This window comes from Hemicordylus capensis, chromosome 10 (assembly GCF_027244095.1).
Source record: "Hemicordylus capensis ecotype Gifberg chromosome 10, rHemCap1.1.pri, whole genome shotgun sequence".
Lineage (NCBI taxonomy): Eukaryota > Metazoa > Chordata > Lepidosauria > Squamata > Cordylidae > Hemicordylus > Hemicordylus capensis.
Window position 1 is genome coordinate 16898355 of NC_069666.1, and position 16098 is coordinate 16914452.

Genomic DNA, 16098 nt, shown 5'->3' on the forward strand with positions numbered 1-16098 from the left:
TGAAAAGCATGCGGAAACTCCAACCAGTGCAACATTCAGCAGCCAGATTACTCTCAGGAGCTTCACCAGGTGATCACATAACTCCAGTCTGGAAAGACATGCACTGACTCCCAGTTTGCTTCCGGGTGCAATTCACAGTGCTGTTGATTACCGATCAAGCTCTAAGGCATCAAGGCTACCTTCCAGGGGTTGTTGGACTACAACTCCCATCATGCCTGTCAACTGGCCACTGTGACTGCTGATCATAGGAGCTGTAGTCCAGCAGCAGCTGAAGGGCCAAAGTTGTGCAATCCTGCTCTAAGTGGTTTAGGCTCCAGGTACCTGAAGGACCACCTGCTCGAAAACAGCTGCTCATCTTACAGTTCCTCAGAACATGAGACTGGCAAAGACAGAGGGCAGAGCTTTCTCAGTTGCCATCCCAGCTTGTGGAACGCCTTCCTGGCTGAATCTCATATTGCCACCTCTCTGCTGACCTTTTGCAGGCTATTTAAAAATGGTGTTTATTCACTCAACCTTTCAATTAAGAGGAGCCAGGTGCTTAACTTTGCTTTCCCCCCTTCTTCTTCTTCTTCTTCTTCTTCTTCTTCTTCTTCTTCTTCTTCTTCTTCTTCTTCTTCTTCTTCTTCTTCTTCTTCTTCTTCTTCTTCTTCTTCTTCTTCCACTGCTCTTTAATAATAAATGACAATAAACTTTATTTGTTAGCTGCCCCATAACAAATTCTTCTCTGGGCGGCTCACAAGCAAGCATTAAAACAAAAACCAAAAACATTAAATCATAAATCATTAAATCATTGCCTCATTAACTCATAAGGGTGGGGTGGGTGGGGAGAAAATACAAAATACCGTACAGATGCTCTTCATGATATACACGTGGATTCAGGACTGATCTTCTTTTACTATGCTATTTTTACATGACTGCATAGGCTGATTCACACATTCATCAAAAGTAGGTTAAAAGCTTGGGCTACCCACATTTTGTGATTTCACAATGCTTGTGTGAACTCACAAAAATCCCTCGAGCCCAGGTTTCTCAAACCAGGCTAACCCAGATTCTCTACCTTACCCTTAACCAAGGTAGGAGGAAAAGAGAGCCCTCCTACCTTGCTCTTCTGGTTGTATAAACCCACTCACCTTTTCTAGCCTAGAAACAGGGTTGGAAACAATAGAGAGCTATGGCTACAGGGGACGCTCACCATGGACGCTCACCATGGGCAAAGCACACTCTACAGTCCTGTTGCTTGAACCACTTCAGCAGCCCGCCTTCTGCCCCTTGTGGCCCATCAGAGCGCAACTACTGATGTCATGAGGTGTTCCAGTGTACTGGCAATGCAAAATCTGCCAGGAAGTCCTGCAAGGCCTGGAGGACTTTCCATTCTTGCAACTCCAGATTTCAAGGATGCCCCGCTTGAAGGTGTGTTTTCTGAGTTTGCTGGCCCAAACCGAGGTCCTGCTTGAGTGCTCCAGCTAGGGCAGGATCTCTCCTGCCCTCCAGCCCAGCTCCAAAGGACTGTGTGACCAGGCCTTGAGCCCTTTCTCAGGATCCCATGAGTGAGCTTGAGGGCGAGTGGCAGGGGAGGCTGCATCAGCTCACCTTCCCTGCAGACGATCTACAAGAGTTGCTGCCGGCACACAGATTGCACGCTCAGACGAGCTGCTGCTGCTGCCCCCAGAAGTTCTGCTGCCCTCGGAAATCCCCCCTGGAAATCGCCCGGGAATTCTCCCAGAAACTCTTGCAAGTGCATTGTGCATCCCAGAAACTCTTGCTAAGTGCACAGTGATGGCTGGGAGCTTGCTCCTGTATCAACATTGGCTAGGAGCAGCTGGTGCTGACACACAAGCAGTTAGCCCGGGTTAAGGGCACACTCAGGCCCCTAAACTTGGCTAACGAGCAGGCTCCCTAGGCAGACTTGCTGCCCAGATGCCACTGGGAGAGCCACACAGCTCCCAGCAGGTCTCATGGGCAGCCTAGCCTAAGTTTACCTGCCCTAGCCCGGTCTTGGCTGCTCGTGAGAACAGCCTCCTTATCAGTGTTCCCTCTAACAGGGATTCCCCGATTTTGTTGACTACAACTCCCAGAATCCCCAGCCAAAGGCCATCGCAGCTGGGGATGCTGAGAGTTGTAGTCAACAGCATCTGGGAATCCCTGTTAGAGGGAACACTGCTCCTTATGTATCTGTGTCCTGACCCCCTTTTTTTCTTTTACATTATGATTTTAATGCTGTCTAGTTCAGGGGTTCTCAGGCTTGTGGCCCCAGATGTTGTTGGACTACAATGTCCATCATCCCAGGCCACAATGGCTTTGTTTCAGAATCCTTGGTCTAATTGCTTTCATTACATTTATGTATTGTATTGTATTGTATTGTATTGTATTGTATTGTATTGTATTCATTTGATTTCTATACTGCCCTTCCAAAAATGGCTCAGGGCGGTTTACACAGAGAAATAACAAACAAATAAGATGGATCCCTGTCCCCAAAGGGCTCACAATCTAAAAAGAAACACAAGATAGACACCAGCAACAGTCACTGGAGGGATGCTGTGCTGGGGGTGGATAGGGCCAGTTACTCTCCCCCTGCTCAATAAAGAGAATCGCCACGTTAAAAGGTGCCTCTTTGCCCAGTTAGCAGGGGTAGGCAGATTTCTAATCTGCCTTGGGATCATCTGATGAAAGGCAGGACAGGAAGGTGAAATAACAATTAAAATGAATATGTCTGCAGATGTCCTGTGGGTGAGACTGCACCCCGACAGCCCCGCCTTGCTTCAAGCAGATTAGGTTTTCTGCATCTATTGGGTAGCATCGGTCACCTTTCCCTGACTCACACCACCCTGGAAACAGCAGACCTAAGATTCCATTCACAGCAACAGTAGCAACACACCAGTTGCATGCCACCATGGCAACCACCAATCAGAGTATTCCTAGCTGCAGCATCTGAGGGATGTCAGGCCACCTGTAACCTGACTAGTAGCTTCCTCGAGTTATTTCCTTTCCCAGCCTGAACCTTTCCACATTTATACACCCGTCACTCCTGTGAGATTTCCTTTCAAGTACTACAGAGCCATTTCTCTCTGCGAAGACCGTAGAATGCTGCAAGTTGTCATCTATATGGTTAATATGCGGAGAGATTTGTTCAGGCAGTTATTGTTATTTGTCGCCGCCATGCTGACAGGAATGATGCCTCGGGCTCCTATCGTTTGAGCTGATGTGGCATCTTCTCCAGCATTCTGTCTGCTGAGGGTAGCAGTAGTCAGCCTTAGAATGTTCATGGCATCCCACACTTCGTGAGCTGAAGCGCACAGTCAGTGGGAAACCCTCACACAGGCTTAGAGACAGGAGGAGCTGAGTGGGCCAGGTTTTTCAGTAGAGGACTGAGTTTTTCAGCAGAGGTCTGAAAAACTCAGTGGGAAGACATAGGAGACTAAAGGGCAATGAGCTCAGGGCAGATGAAGGAAGAGGGTGAAGGTGACACAGAGAGAAAAAAAAGTCTTGGGGGGAAGATGGGCAGATGAGGTAGATGAGACAAGAGAAGTGGAGAAACTGGTGAAAAGGAGCAACCTTCACAGGACCTCAAGTCAAGAAAGTGCATGCTGTGGGCAGGCTGGAAGATCAAGGAGTGCTGATCAGGCAGGGAGATCATCCGGGAAACAGGGTGCTTAGAGAAACAGAAACTCAGGCTCAAACTACAGATTAGATTAATCACATCTCCTCCCCACCGATGTTTCTCTTCTTTATCTGGTGTTTTCTTTCCCCAGGAAGTTTTTCACACGGGGCCTTAAAGCCCTTTAATTCACATCTCCTGCAGAATGGAGGGGGTGCGTTCACTGCACATATCGGCCAGATTTACCCCAAAGGCCCTGTGAGTTATCGGGGAGTAGCTCACAGACAATTTGAGTTTTTCACAGCGCATTAGAGTGTCACCTGATTTATATCTGGGATTTAAAAAACCCACTATGTGCGTCGGTTTTTTGGGGACAACTTCAAGTCTGCAGTAAAGCCTCCCAGTAAATTTGCAGTAAAGCCTGATGTGTACTAAAGTCCCTGGAGATTTTTCACATCTAGCTTTTAGACCACCTCTCCTGCAGAATGGAGGTATGCATTCACATATTGGCCAAATTTACCCCAAAGTCCCTGCAATCTCTTAGGGAGCACTTCACACATGACTCAGGTTTTTGATTGCGTGTTAGAGTGCAGCCCGATTTATATCCGGGGCAGAGTTAAAAAATCAACCTTTTGCATCGGGTTTTTGGGGCAACTTTCAACTTGCAGTAAAGCCTGCTGTCTGGGAATGCTCCTGGTGTTTTCTTCTTTCCCAGTAAAGGCAGCTTGACAGGAGCAGTCTGGAGATGGGAAACCACCAGGGAGGAAAGGGTTCCCTTCCCACCCCTTTCAGTCCATACCTACTACTCAAGGGTGCGGCAAAGGGGGTTGAACACAGTTCAGGACATCGATCTGGCTTGGAAATGAAGGTCAAAGCAGAAGCCAGAATGGGAAGCAGAAGCAACGAGATAAAGTAGCAATGAGACCAAGTTCTAGGATTCCCATATTTCATTGCCAGAATGAGGGACATAAGTTTGTGGGGGCTTGCTGGGGGTGGGTGGGAGGTGTATGCAGTAGTAATCAAGAGCCTAAGTATCATTGACGTATATGTAATTGAATTATGTGCTATTGAATAAATGAGAGGAAAATGAGGGACAAATGCTGTCCCTATTGGGACCAACATTTCATCCCTAAAATTAGGGACATCCTGCATAATGAGGGGCAGTTGGCAACCCTAAGGCCAACTGAACAACAGACTGTGAGCCCATTTAGGACAGGCAACCATCTCCTCATTCTTCTTCTAATTCCTTTTGCCTTTGCAGGCTTTTTGTTGTGATACGTAAATATTCAATAAGAACAACCTGGGTCTAGGGAGGATGTGATGTTACTGTGAAGGATAAGGGCAAGGACAGCCACATCGCAGAGGAGAAAATGTGAGCTCCTGTGTGGACAACTTTGAAAGTTGTCCACACAAGGACAAACTCCCTTCCTTTCTCAAGCTTCCTGCCAATGTCAGCACCATGTTTCTTTCTATGGGAGGAACATATACAGATAGTGTAACAGTGCCATCTGGTGATTCAGGCTTAAAACAGCTGCCTGAACACTTCTGAAACAATCGGATCAGCAACTCACTATTAAAGCCTATTGACAAAAAGCCCTGGCTTGAATCATGCTTTTCTCCACAGAGATGGAAGCTGATCCCAACCCAGTCGGAGGAAAGTGAAGGATGCTCTGATTCAGCCTCGACAGTCAAGGGTTGACTCATAGTTTGCATTGCAGTGGAGAACCCCAGTTGATAATTAATACATGCATTAGTGTGAGCAGAGAGGGGCACTTTAAATTGATGTATGGTTATGGATTTTATGCCATGGTTACAAAGATATGGATTCACTTTCCCAGGGGGCTGTTAAGAGCTATAAACAAGCAGTCCAGCAAAGTCTTATTAAGCGTAATTTCAGTTCACTTAGAATACAGCCCCCGGTGGGGCAATTGGACAACTTGGCAGTTTTCACTGTTTTATACCCATTGAATAAACCACAGGGCGTAATGCCATTGGCAGCAAATCACCAAGTGGAGTAACTGGCAGGGTTGGGAGATGTGTTGCTATGCAACAGCCAATCCAACACAAGCAAGCTTCCAAAATAAGAAGGGAAGTGCATTGTTTTAAGTAGAGTTGGTGGGGGGTTCCTACTTGGGAAATATAAATCCCTCCTCTCTCCACCCCTCTGTAAAACAACCAATTTGGATTGAAATGATCAAAAATGCAAGATTAATAGGTGGCTTTAAAAAAAAATCTGATCTAATTTCCCCAAGTTTTTGTTATACAACTGAAAAGAAGTTTTGTCATTTTGGGGGGAAAAATATTGGCTGTCCTCAGTTCTGCATACGTGAAAGTAAAAAGGAGAGACCTTGGCAGAAGAAGGGAAGAAGAGAGAGGAGGGCTGGTCTTGTGGCAGCAAGCATGACTTGTCCTCTTAGCTAAGCAGGATCCACCCTGGTTGCATAGGAATGGGAGACTAGAAGTGTGAGCATTGTAAGAGATTCCCCTCAGGGGATGGAGCTGCTCTGGGAAGAGCAGAAGGTTCCAAGTTCCCTCCCTGGCAGCATCTCCAAGATAGGGCTGAGAGAGATTCCTGCCTGCAACCTTGGAGAAGCCACTGCCAATCTGGATAGACAATATTGAGCTAGATAGACCAATGGTCTGACTCAGTATTTGGCAGCTTCCTATGTTCCTAAGAAGAGAGGACTAAAGGCTCTTTTTAGCATCTAGAGGGGCAGAAACCAGCCAGAATTTAAGAGCCACACCATAGCTCAGAGGCCAGACCCACAAGTTCACAACAGGCATGGAATTATTCCTGCAGATGCCTGATACCCTGCAAAAATGTAGTGGGTAAATGATGATGGGGTGGACTAGAAGACCTTCAATGTTCCTCCCAACCCTAATATTCTGTGACTGGAGGTATGAGGATCACATCCTTTCCCACCTACAGCCAGGGGAGGATTAAGCTCTTGGTCACCCATAGGCAAAAAAGGCTTTTGCCAACCTTTTACCTCAAACAAAAACGGTTTGCCTTTTTTATACAAGGTAAAAGGGGGAGACTCCATCCTTGCTGCAGCTGCCACTGCCCTCAGAGCAAAATTTGAGGAGGGGCACAATTTGCTGCTCCTCAAATTTGCCCCCACAGGCAAATGCCTACTTTGCCTCTCCATTAATCCACCGTTGCCTACAGCTGCCAGGCTAACACCTCCACAGTGAACCCAATGGAAGTGAAACTGACTAGAGCAGGGGTTCTCAAAGGTAGGTCCCCAGATGTTGTTGGACTACAACTCCCACCATCTCCAGTCAAAGTGGCCTTTTATCAAAGAACCCTCGGATAAAAGGCTTTCCCACATGTTGCCTGCAAACTGGCAGCACTGGTGAAACTCCCAAGGTTTCAAGGCAAAAGGAAGTAGTTGCAAGTTTCATACTATGCACATAACTGAGACCCAAGGCCTTAAAAAAGAAAGAGAAAGAACAGCCACTTTGGAAGGGAGCACGTTAGACTGGAGAAGTGGTGGCGGAAAGTGGCATCTCCCCCTTCTTCTTCTTGATTGCCAATTCTCTACTTGAAATCAACCTTCAAAAAGCAAACACCCACCTGGGTGCAGCTTGGGGGTGCGGCAATTTGGAGGCAAGAAATGACAGGGTTTGAATGGGCAAAATATGCTCCGGGTGCTTTAATATGCTCTGGTGCTTTAAACTACAACGTGACCGAAGCAACTTTACCTTTTTAAAAGTGGCATTTACCTGTATCGGATTTTGTTGGTTTGTTACGGTTTTATACCGCCTAATCTAGTAGCTTTGGGTGGTCTAATATCCCTAGAACAGCAAAACGTTTAACAAACAAAACAACAATTCAAACATTTTAAAAAATTAAAACATTTTAAAAACCACCCAAGTTCAGACTAAAAAAAAGAAAACGAGTATGCCATTTGCCCCAAGGCCTAGAGAAGCCCCGTCCCAGATCCTAAATTTCATAAGAACAGCCCTGTTGGATCAAGCCCAAGGAAGCCCATCTAGTCCAGCATCCTGCTTCCTGCAGTGGCCCACCAGATGCCTCTGAGAAGCACACAGGCAAGAGGTGAGGGCATGCCCTCTCTCCTGCTGTTGCTCCCCTGCAACTGGTATCGAGAGGCATCTTGCCTCTGAGGCTGGAGATGGCCTATAGTCACCAGACTAGTAGTCATTGATAGCCCTGTCCTCCATGAATTTATCTAAACCCCTTTTAAAGTCATCCAGGCTGCTGGCAGTCACCACATCTTGTGGCAAAGAATTCAATAAGTTGATTATTCATTGTGTGAAAAATTTCAGCTCCTACAACTTCCGTTTCTCAAGATGGAGCATTCCTCCTCTCCCGCACGGGGGCAACCCGGGGGTAACCCACTCAGGTAGCCCGTCCCTAAAATCAGGTTTGCGGAGCTAAGCCCACTCTCCCTGCAGACGAGCAGGGAGGGGCTGGGCAGCTGGGGGGCCACGTGGAAGCTCCAGTATACCCTGCATGAGCTTGCAGGGCATACTGGGGAGACCCCCGGAGCCAGGAGGCGGCTTTTTGCCTCCCTTCTGGTGGTCTCCTCGTGAGTAGCCACGGCACGGAGCCGTGCCATGGCTGCTCACGATCAGAAAGCCCGGGTTTGCAGAGCGCTCGCTCTGCAAACCCGGGCTAAGGGGAGGTCTAAAAAAGCTGGCTAGCCACTTGTAAGCCACAGGGTTTGCCTGTGAGTCTGGTGGTTTCCACGATCAGCCAAAATCAGGCTAGGCTCTCCTAGCCCGATTTTTGCTGATCGTGAGAATAGCCCCAGTGTGTGCTCTGCAGAGTGGCACGTTCACAGTTGTCACCTCCTTTAGCCACATTTAGCTCTCTATAGTTTCCAGGCCTGCTAGTTCCAGTTAGCGGCTAGAAAAAGTAAGTGGATCCAAACAGCTGGAAATGCAAGGTAGGAGAGCTCTCCTCTCATAGCAACATAGAAAGCTGCCATATACTGAGTCAGACCATTGGTCTATCTAACCCAGTATTGTGTACACAGACTGGCAGCGGCTTCTCCAAGGTTGCAGCCAGGAATCTCTCTTAGCCCTATCTTGGAGATGCCACCAGGGAGGGAACTTGGAACTTAGATGCTCTTCCCAGAACGACTCCATCCCCTGAGGGGAATATCTTACAGTGCTCACACTTCTAGTCTCCCATTCAAATGCAACCAGGGTGGACCCTGCTTAGCTAGGGGGACAAGTCATGCTGGCTACCACAAGACCGGCTCTCCTCCTACCTTGCTTAAAACCAGCGTACAAAAGCCGGGCTGCCCTGCTCTGAGCAGTCTGGCAGGTTTCTCATGAGTTCGCGCCACCATACAAACCAGGGTAAATGGCATCTGCTCCTATCCTGATGTTGATGGTTGTGTGAACAGGCCTCATGCGTGTCCAGTGTGCAATGTCAATGTACATGTCGTGGAATGGATTCAGATGCGCAAATCAGCAATGGCTGTGCCTTTTTCATCTAGCTTTTCGCGTGGCTCGAGCCAAAAGAGAAAGCTTCAGAACCCACTTTGTGCACACTGCTTCTCCTTCCTAAGGAGGAAGAACCTGTCACCGCAGAGATGGGGGAAAGGGTGTAATTAGGCTGCCTTTTCCATGTTGCACATTAAGCATCAGATGTTTCTTAATGAAGCCTCGGTCTATTTTTAAGCATCCAGGCCTCCAGTGATTCGCACACTCTGTGTTCGCACATTATCCGGACAAGCCCGACATGAGAAATACAAATTAAAAATAGACATTCTTGAAGAAAGCCAAGGTGTGGTGGAACCAGAGGGGCGGAGGGAGTGCGCCTCCATCCTCCACACGAGGTGGCTGAGCCTAACAGCAAGGCAGCTTGCACATGCTAGTTGCTGGGCTCTGCTGTGGACATGAATATTGAACAGGCGCCTCTTGGAACTGGAGGACTCCTTCTGCAGGTTCTGCATCGGGGCAGCGTGGAGCAGAGGGAGAAGTGGCAGCCAGATGTGGCTTCCTGGGGAATTTCACATATTCAGACCAGTGTGGGGTGGGAGAGCTGGTCTTATCGTAGCAAGCATGACTTGTCCCCTTAGCTAAGCAGGGCCCACCCTGGTTGCATTTGAAGGGGAGACTAGAAGTGTGAGCACTGGAAGAGATTTCCCCTCAGGAGATGGAGCCGCTCTGGGAAGAGCAGAAAGTTCCAAGTTCCCTCCCTGGCAGCATCTCCAAGATAGGGCAGAGAGAGATTCCTGGCTGCAACCTTGGAGAATCCGCTGCCAGTCTGTGTTGACAATACTGAGCTGGATGGACCAATGGTCTGACTCAGTATATGGCAGCTTCCTATGTTCCTAGACAAGGTCCTGTCAGCCAGAACAAAAAGAAACTCAAAAGGGCTCTGCTTCCTTGACCCTGAGCAATGAGAAGATTGGTTCGGCTCAGGGGCGGCAATTCCATGAGGCAAGGTGAGGCAGTTGCCTCAGGCAGCAGATTCTTGGGGCCTCAGCAAGGTGGCAAGCTGTGTCCCCTCTAACAGGGATTCCCAGATGTTGTTCACTACAACTCCCAGCATTCCCAGCTGCAATGGCTTTTGGTTGGAGATTATGGGCGTTATAGTCAACCACACCAGGGAATCCCTGTTAGAGGGAACACTGGTGGCGAGATGCTCGCTGCTGCTGTCATTGAAGCATCTTTAGGGGACCCATTTGATCCCTGCAAGTTTTGGATGGAAAGCCTCACCTCACACTGCTTGCAAAGCTTGCATGAAGCATGAGGAGAGAAGAGGAGAGCTGGTCTTGTGGTAGCAAGGATGAATTGTCCCCTTTGCTAAGCAGGGTCCACCCTGATTTGTATTTGAATGGGAGGCTATGAGGTTGTATACACGACCTCGGGGGGGGGGGTTTGCGGAAAGGCCAAGAAAGTAAGAGCCAGTGAAAGAGTTCAGATTTTTCAGACAGGGGAGGAACGGGGCAGAGAGGTGTAAACAAAAAGCAGGTCTGAGTTGGGAACTGGAAACCCTAGAATCATTTGGGGCTAATGGGGTCTTAAAAGAAATTGGTTTATTTGAGATGGAAGAAGATTCAGCAGCCGACAGAGAAAGAGCAGATCTCGAAACAGAACCAGCATTGGTCCCAGAATCCAGCACACTACAGAGAATACTAAACTGCTTACTCAAGTTCAACAGATGAGAATTTGGGGGGAGCAACGTTAATCAACCAATCAATAACAAATAAGAGTGCTTCTCAGCAGACGCAAGAGTGAATGCAGAAGAAGCCATGCCTAATCTCCGGCTGAACTGAAATGTACAGTTCAGCTTCCTGTGTGCAACCTGGCAACCCTATCTGGGCGAGTGGTAGAAAAAGCCCTATGAAAGTGGTTGAAACCATTACAGTACAGCCAATTAAACGTTTGAAGCATAAAAAGGTTCTGGGTCTACTCCTTTGGGATCTGTTAACTTTTTGTCAATATCCGATGCAACAAATAAGTTGCCAACTTTTGAAATTCCCTTTCCAGGACCCTTTGAAGTGCAATAATTAATAGGTGAATTCCATGCTTTGAAAAGGCTTCCCCAGCTCATTTCTGCAGCTCAGATGACAAAGGCACAAGAGCAAGCCAGGCTGGGTTTTTTTTTTCCTGGTCAGTTGGCAATCCCTAGCACCTGGATGTATGAATTTCTCACCAAGAGATTTGTTCTGCCATCCTGTGCCTGGAAAGCTCCTTCCTGCTCAACTTGCCGTTTCCGTCTGGTAATGAAGACGTCAGAGAAAGAGAGGACTAGGGCAAATTAGAAAGAATAAATAAGGCAGACAAATGGGGTGAGAAAGATGTTCATATACCTGATCATAAATACCACCTAGTAATTGCCACCTTGCGGCTTTATTGGAGCAATCTGGGTTAATAATTAAATCCCCAGCAGGGATCGCATGTCACGGTGGGTAAACAGCAGATAAGTTACTGCAATCTTAAAGGTCAGCAGCAGGAGAACTTGCCCTTGTTAGCTTAATGGCAATGCAGAGCTCTTAGGAGAGGAGAAGCAGAACGGAGCCAGGAAGAAGAGCAAGGGGAGCCCCTGTTTGCTCTCTCGCATCCCAGCAGTCTGCTTCTATTTTTTATTTTTTTATATATTTTTTATTTTTGCAACCCTTTACATTTATGTATTGTATGCTTTATTGTGGCTCCAGGATTCTGGAGATGCCAAGTACCTGGCTGCAGGTACTTCAGATAGTAAAGTGATCTGCTAATCTAAGGTCAGGTGTTCCTGGCCTTGGGCACCCAGGTGTTGGACTACAATTCCTATCACCCACGGTCACAGAGGCAGTGGGTGGTGGGGATGGTTGTCCAGACACATGCAGTGGGTGATGGGAATTGTAGTCCAGACACATCTAAAGACCCACAGTTGGAAAACCCTGTCTTGCTCCTTTTGCTCAGATTCCTGTATCTTCCATTTACAACCTGCGGAGCCAATTATACTATTTTCTCAGAAAAGAATATCCCTGATAGGAAGGAAGGAAGGAAGGAAAATGGAGGTGCCTTGAAAAGAAACACTAGTTCAAATCAAGGTTTACTGTGGGGTTACCAACATCAGCGTGTTTGTATGAAACCACATCGAGGTGGGAATCTCAGATTTATCTTGGGCCACAAACCACCTTGGAGTGGGTTCATACAATCATGCCAAGATTGGTAACCCACATTAAACCTACATTCAAATTATTGAGGTGAGTCTCACCATGAGGGGTTTTGTGGGGAGAGCGGGCTTAGCTTGCTCTCCCCGCAGATGATCACCAGATCGGCCGCCCACACGACTGCCAGCTCTATCATGGAGCTGGCGAGGGCTGCAGGGATCGGGGGCCGTGCAGCCCCCAGAAGTTCCATGATGCCCTGTGTGAGCGTGGGGGGTATCCTGGAGAGACCACCAAGCCCAGGAGGCTGCTTTCAGCTTCCCAGTTGGGGGTCTTCTCACGTGTTCCTGCAGCATGGAGTCACACCGCAGCAATACACAATCAAAACGCTGAGGTTAACGGAGCACTCCCTCCACTAACCTCGTCTAAGGGGAGGGGGAATTAGCGCATTTGCTGCCGGGAGTCGCGAAGCTCCTGTGACAGCACACGGCCACCAAAAAGCGGGCCAGGCTCCCTTCGTCTGCTTTTTGGCGATCGTGAGAATCGCCTCATTGTGTGAATCAAGCCAGTATTCACCTTGATTTTCTGTCTACATTCTTCTTTTCTCTTCCTCCTCTATTTCCTTTTAAGAAACAACCTAAAGGTAAAGGTGTGCCATCGAGTCGGTGTAACCCACTTCCTTATTAAATTCTAGAGATGTGCATGAATCGCGATCCAGAAAGTGATTCGCAATGCCGTGTTTCCCTGAAAATAAGACAGTGTCTTATATTAATTTTAGCCCCCCAAAATGCACTAGGGCAATTAGCGGTACATCAGAAATTACTGCTAGGTCTTACTTTTGGGAAAACAGGGTATATCCCCAGCACCTTTAAAAGGGAGGAGAGCAGGTCCATACCTGCTCCTCCTCCTCCACTCACCTGCGGCTTCCTGTTCAGGTGGCATGCTCCCCAGCGGCCATAGCATGCTAGTGGTACTCTCTCCAGCTGCACACGCACAACGGTGGCACACACATGGCCTCCGCTCATGACCAGTGTAGAGAACTGCTGGAGACGGAACGGCTTCAGCAGGCAGTAATGAGGGCGCCAAAGAACAGTTCTGAAACTTACAAATTAGTTAGTTAATTTCTAGGCCCCCTTTCAGTTGAAGCTTCCAAGGTGGTTCACAAAGCAATACAACACATGTTTTAAAAATCGCTGCCTTCCTCCGAACTCTCATGACACCATGCCCCTTCCCTCCGTTTTTTTTTTTTTAAAAACACACACTTAAAGATCCATGTTTTCAGAGAAGCATTTTAGTTTTTATTATTTATTTCTAGTCGCTTTTTAATGGGTAAAACGTGTTTGAAGTTGGTCTTGTTCTACAACTGAATTTTATTAATTTTATATTGTTTTATTATTGTTTTATTAGTCTCTGTAGACCAGGCCTGCTCAACCTAGCCACCCCACCCCCCCAGCTGTTTTTGGACTACAACTCTCATAATCCCCAGCCACAGTGGCCAATAGCAGGGATTATGGGAGTTGTAGGCCAACATTTGCAGGAAGGCTGATGGAGGGTGTAGCTAGATGGACCAAGGGTCTGCCTTGTTACAAGGCAGCTTCCTATGTTCCTTTGTGCTAGGGCAAAGAGAACATGTGTCAAAACCAGAAGCAAAATGGCAGTGCTGCTGGGCAGGGTGAGCAACCTGAGCATCCTCCTTTGGCACACACACACACACGGCTCGTTAGGCTGAGCCACTACTGGCACACCGCTCCCAAACATGGGTAGCATGCTTTCCCTACCCACTTGCTGTTCATGAGAACCAGCCTTATATGTTGGGCAAGTGGCCCACATTCCAGTGTTCCATGTAACAGGCATTCCCAGATGTTGACGACTACAGTCTCCATCATCCTCACCTGCAATGGCAGGAAATGATGGACATTGTCGTCAACAACAACACCTGGGGATCACTGTTACAGGGAACACAGGAAGCTGCCATATACTGAGTCAGACCATTGGTCCATCTAGCTCAGTCTTGTCTACACAGACTGACAGCGGCTTCTCCATGGTTGCAGGGAGGAAATTCTCTCAGCCCTATATTGGAGATGCTGCCAGGGAGGGAACTTCTGCCTAGATGCTCTTCCCAGAGCGGCTCCATCCCCTAAGATAAATATCTTACAGTGCTCACACATCAAGTCTCCCATTCATATGCAACCAGGGTGGACCCTGCTTAGCTAAGGGGACAAGTCATGCTTGCTACCACAAGACCAGCTCTCCTCCTGCACTGCTCATGTGCCCAAGAACTCTCCCCACCCAGGCCCCATCCCCACCTAAACCAGAGGGCCCGAGCTCTCCTTTCATGAACATGGCCAGATACGTCAGAGGAGCTTTTTGCCCACTTTCCCAATGCCTGGAGGAGTTTTCAATTACCACTGAACAGCAGCCAGAGCCAAACTGATAGCACTGTTAATCGCCTGTGCTTGTGAGCTGGGAAGCGGCATTGCAAATCAGTGCCTGCCAACCTGGTGTCAATCAGCATAACAAGGTTATAGGATACAGGTTGAGGAATTGGGATGGATTGGTAATTTCTATCGGGCTTGCGGTGCTTGTTTATTAATGGGGGCCAGTTGCAGGGCAAAGTAGGTGTACTGAGCAGCAGTCACCATTCTGGAGAGTGCAGGATCTTCCTTAGTTTCAAGCTCCCACTGAATCCCTGGCCTTACACGGGCTTAGGATGACCTAGGAGAACTGGTCTGGTGGGAGCAAGCCTGACTTGTCCCCTTAGCTAAGCAGGGGCCACCCTGGTTGCATATGAAAGGGAGACTTGATGTGTGAGCACTGTCAGATATATTCCCCTTAGGGGATGGAGCCGCTCTAGGAAGAGCAGAAGGTTCCAAATTCCCTCCCTGGCAGCATCTCCAAGATAGGGCTGGGAGAGATTCCTGCCTGTAGCTTTGGAGAAGCCGCTGCCAGCCTGGGTAGACAATACTGAGCTCCATAGACCAATGGTCTGACTCAGTATTTGGCAGCTTCCTATGTTCCTAATGAAGGGCTGTCTCTAGCTTATGCAAGGCCCAGGGCGAAAATAGTTAGCACCCTCTGCCTACCGCATGACGAATTAATTACAGTTGTTCCAGCCCTGCCAGAACTAGAAGAGCCTCTGTTGCTGTGCTGCATTGTGGTTCCCCTGTGAGGATGGGGCCCTGAGCGACTGCCCCCAGTCCCCCTTTCAGACAGCTCTGCCTCCCTCTCTTTTGCCTCCTATCCCTGTACATTTATCAGCTGCCTAATCACTAGAAGTGGAGGCAGTGCAGGCCTTCCTGACACACGGCTAGCGAGCAACAGGAACGGTTTCCTGGCCTGCATTTCTGTTTTCCGTGCTGCTGCAACAAGCCCAGCACAAAGGTGGCAAAGCCCTACTTAAAGAGATTCAATTTCTGCCTATTGCAGCTTACTCTAGTTACAGACCTCCAGCGTGCCAGGTATTTTTCCCCCCTTTTAGACAAGACACTTAGCCAAGGCCCCTGCTGGAAATCCAATTTCTGCCTGTCAAACTCAGCCAAATGACCATCAGTTAAGAGTTAATGGGCTTTGGATGAGTACAGGGGTATTGACAGGTTGTTTGTGTCTCTTTAAAAGCTAGCTAATGAATTGGATTGTGGGTATTGATCCTGCATTTCCTCTCTGCACCTGTTATCCCTCTGTTCTTCATTATAGGTCTGTCCAGCTTCATTAAAACCTGCTGCTCATTTAATCTTTGCAGTAGGTGGCAGGGATGGGAACTATCTTTATTCGCAGGCTGCTGTGGGTGGGCGGGCGGGCAGGAGCACGCTTCCAGCAGAACATAGGAAGCTGCCATATACTGAGTCAGACCATTGGTCCATCTAGCTCAGTATTGTCTTCACGGACTGGCAGCGGCTTCTCCAAGGTTGCAGGACGGAATCTCTC

The 16098-nt window shown here is 48.2% G+C and overlaps 1 long non-coding RNA gene across 1 annotated transcript; it reads right to left on the reverse strand.

Moving 5' to 3' along the window:
- Positions 1-231: 231 nt before the first annotated feature.
- Positions 232-13384, reverse strand: LOC128335176 (uncharacterized). The gene is made up of 3 exons (XR_008311533.1): positions 13092-13384; positions 11235-11329; positions 232-666 (listed from the first exon to the last, which is right to left on the reverse strand). It is a non-coding gene; the product is annotated as an uncharacterized LOC128335176 (long non-coding RNA).
- Positions 13385-16098: the final 2714 nt, after the last annotated feature.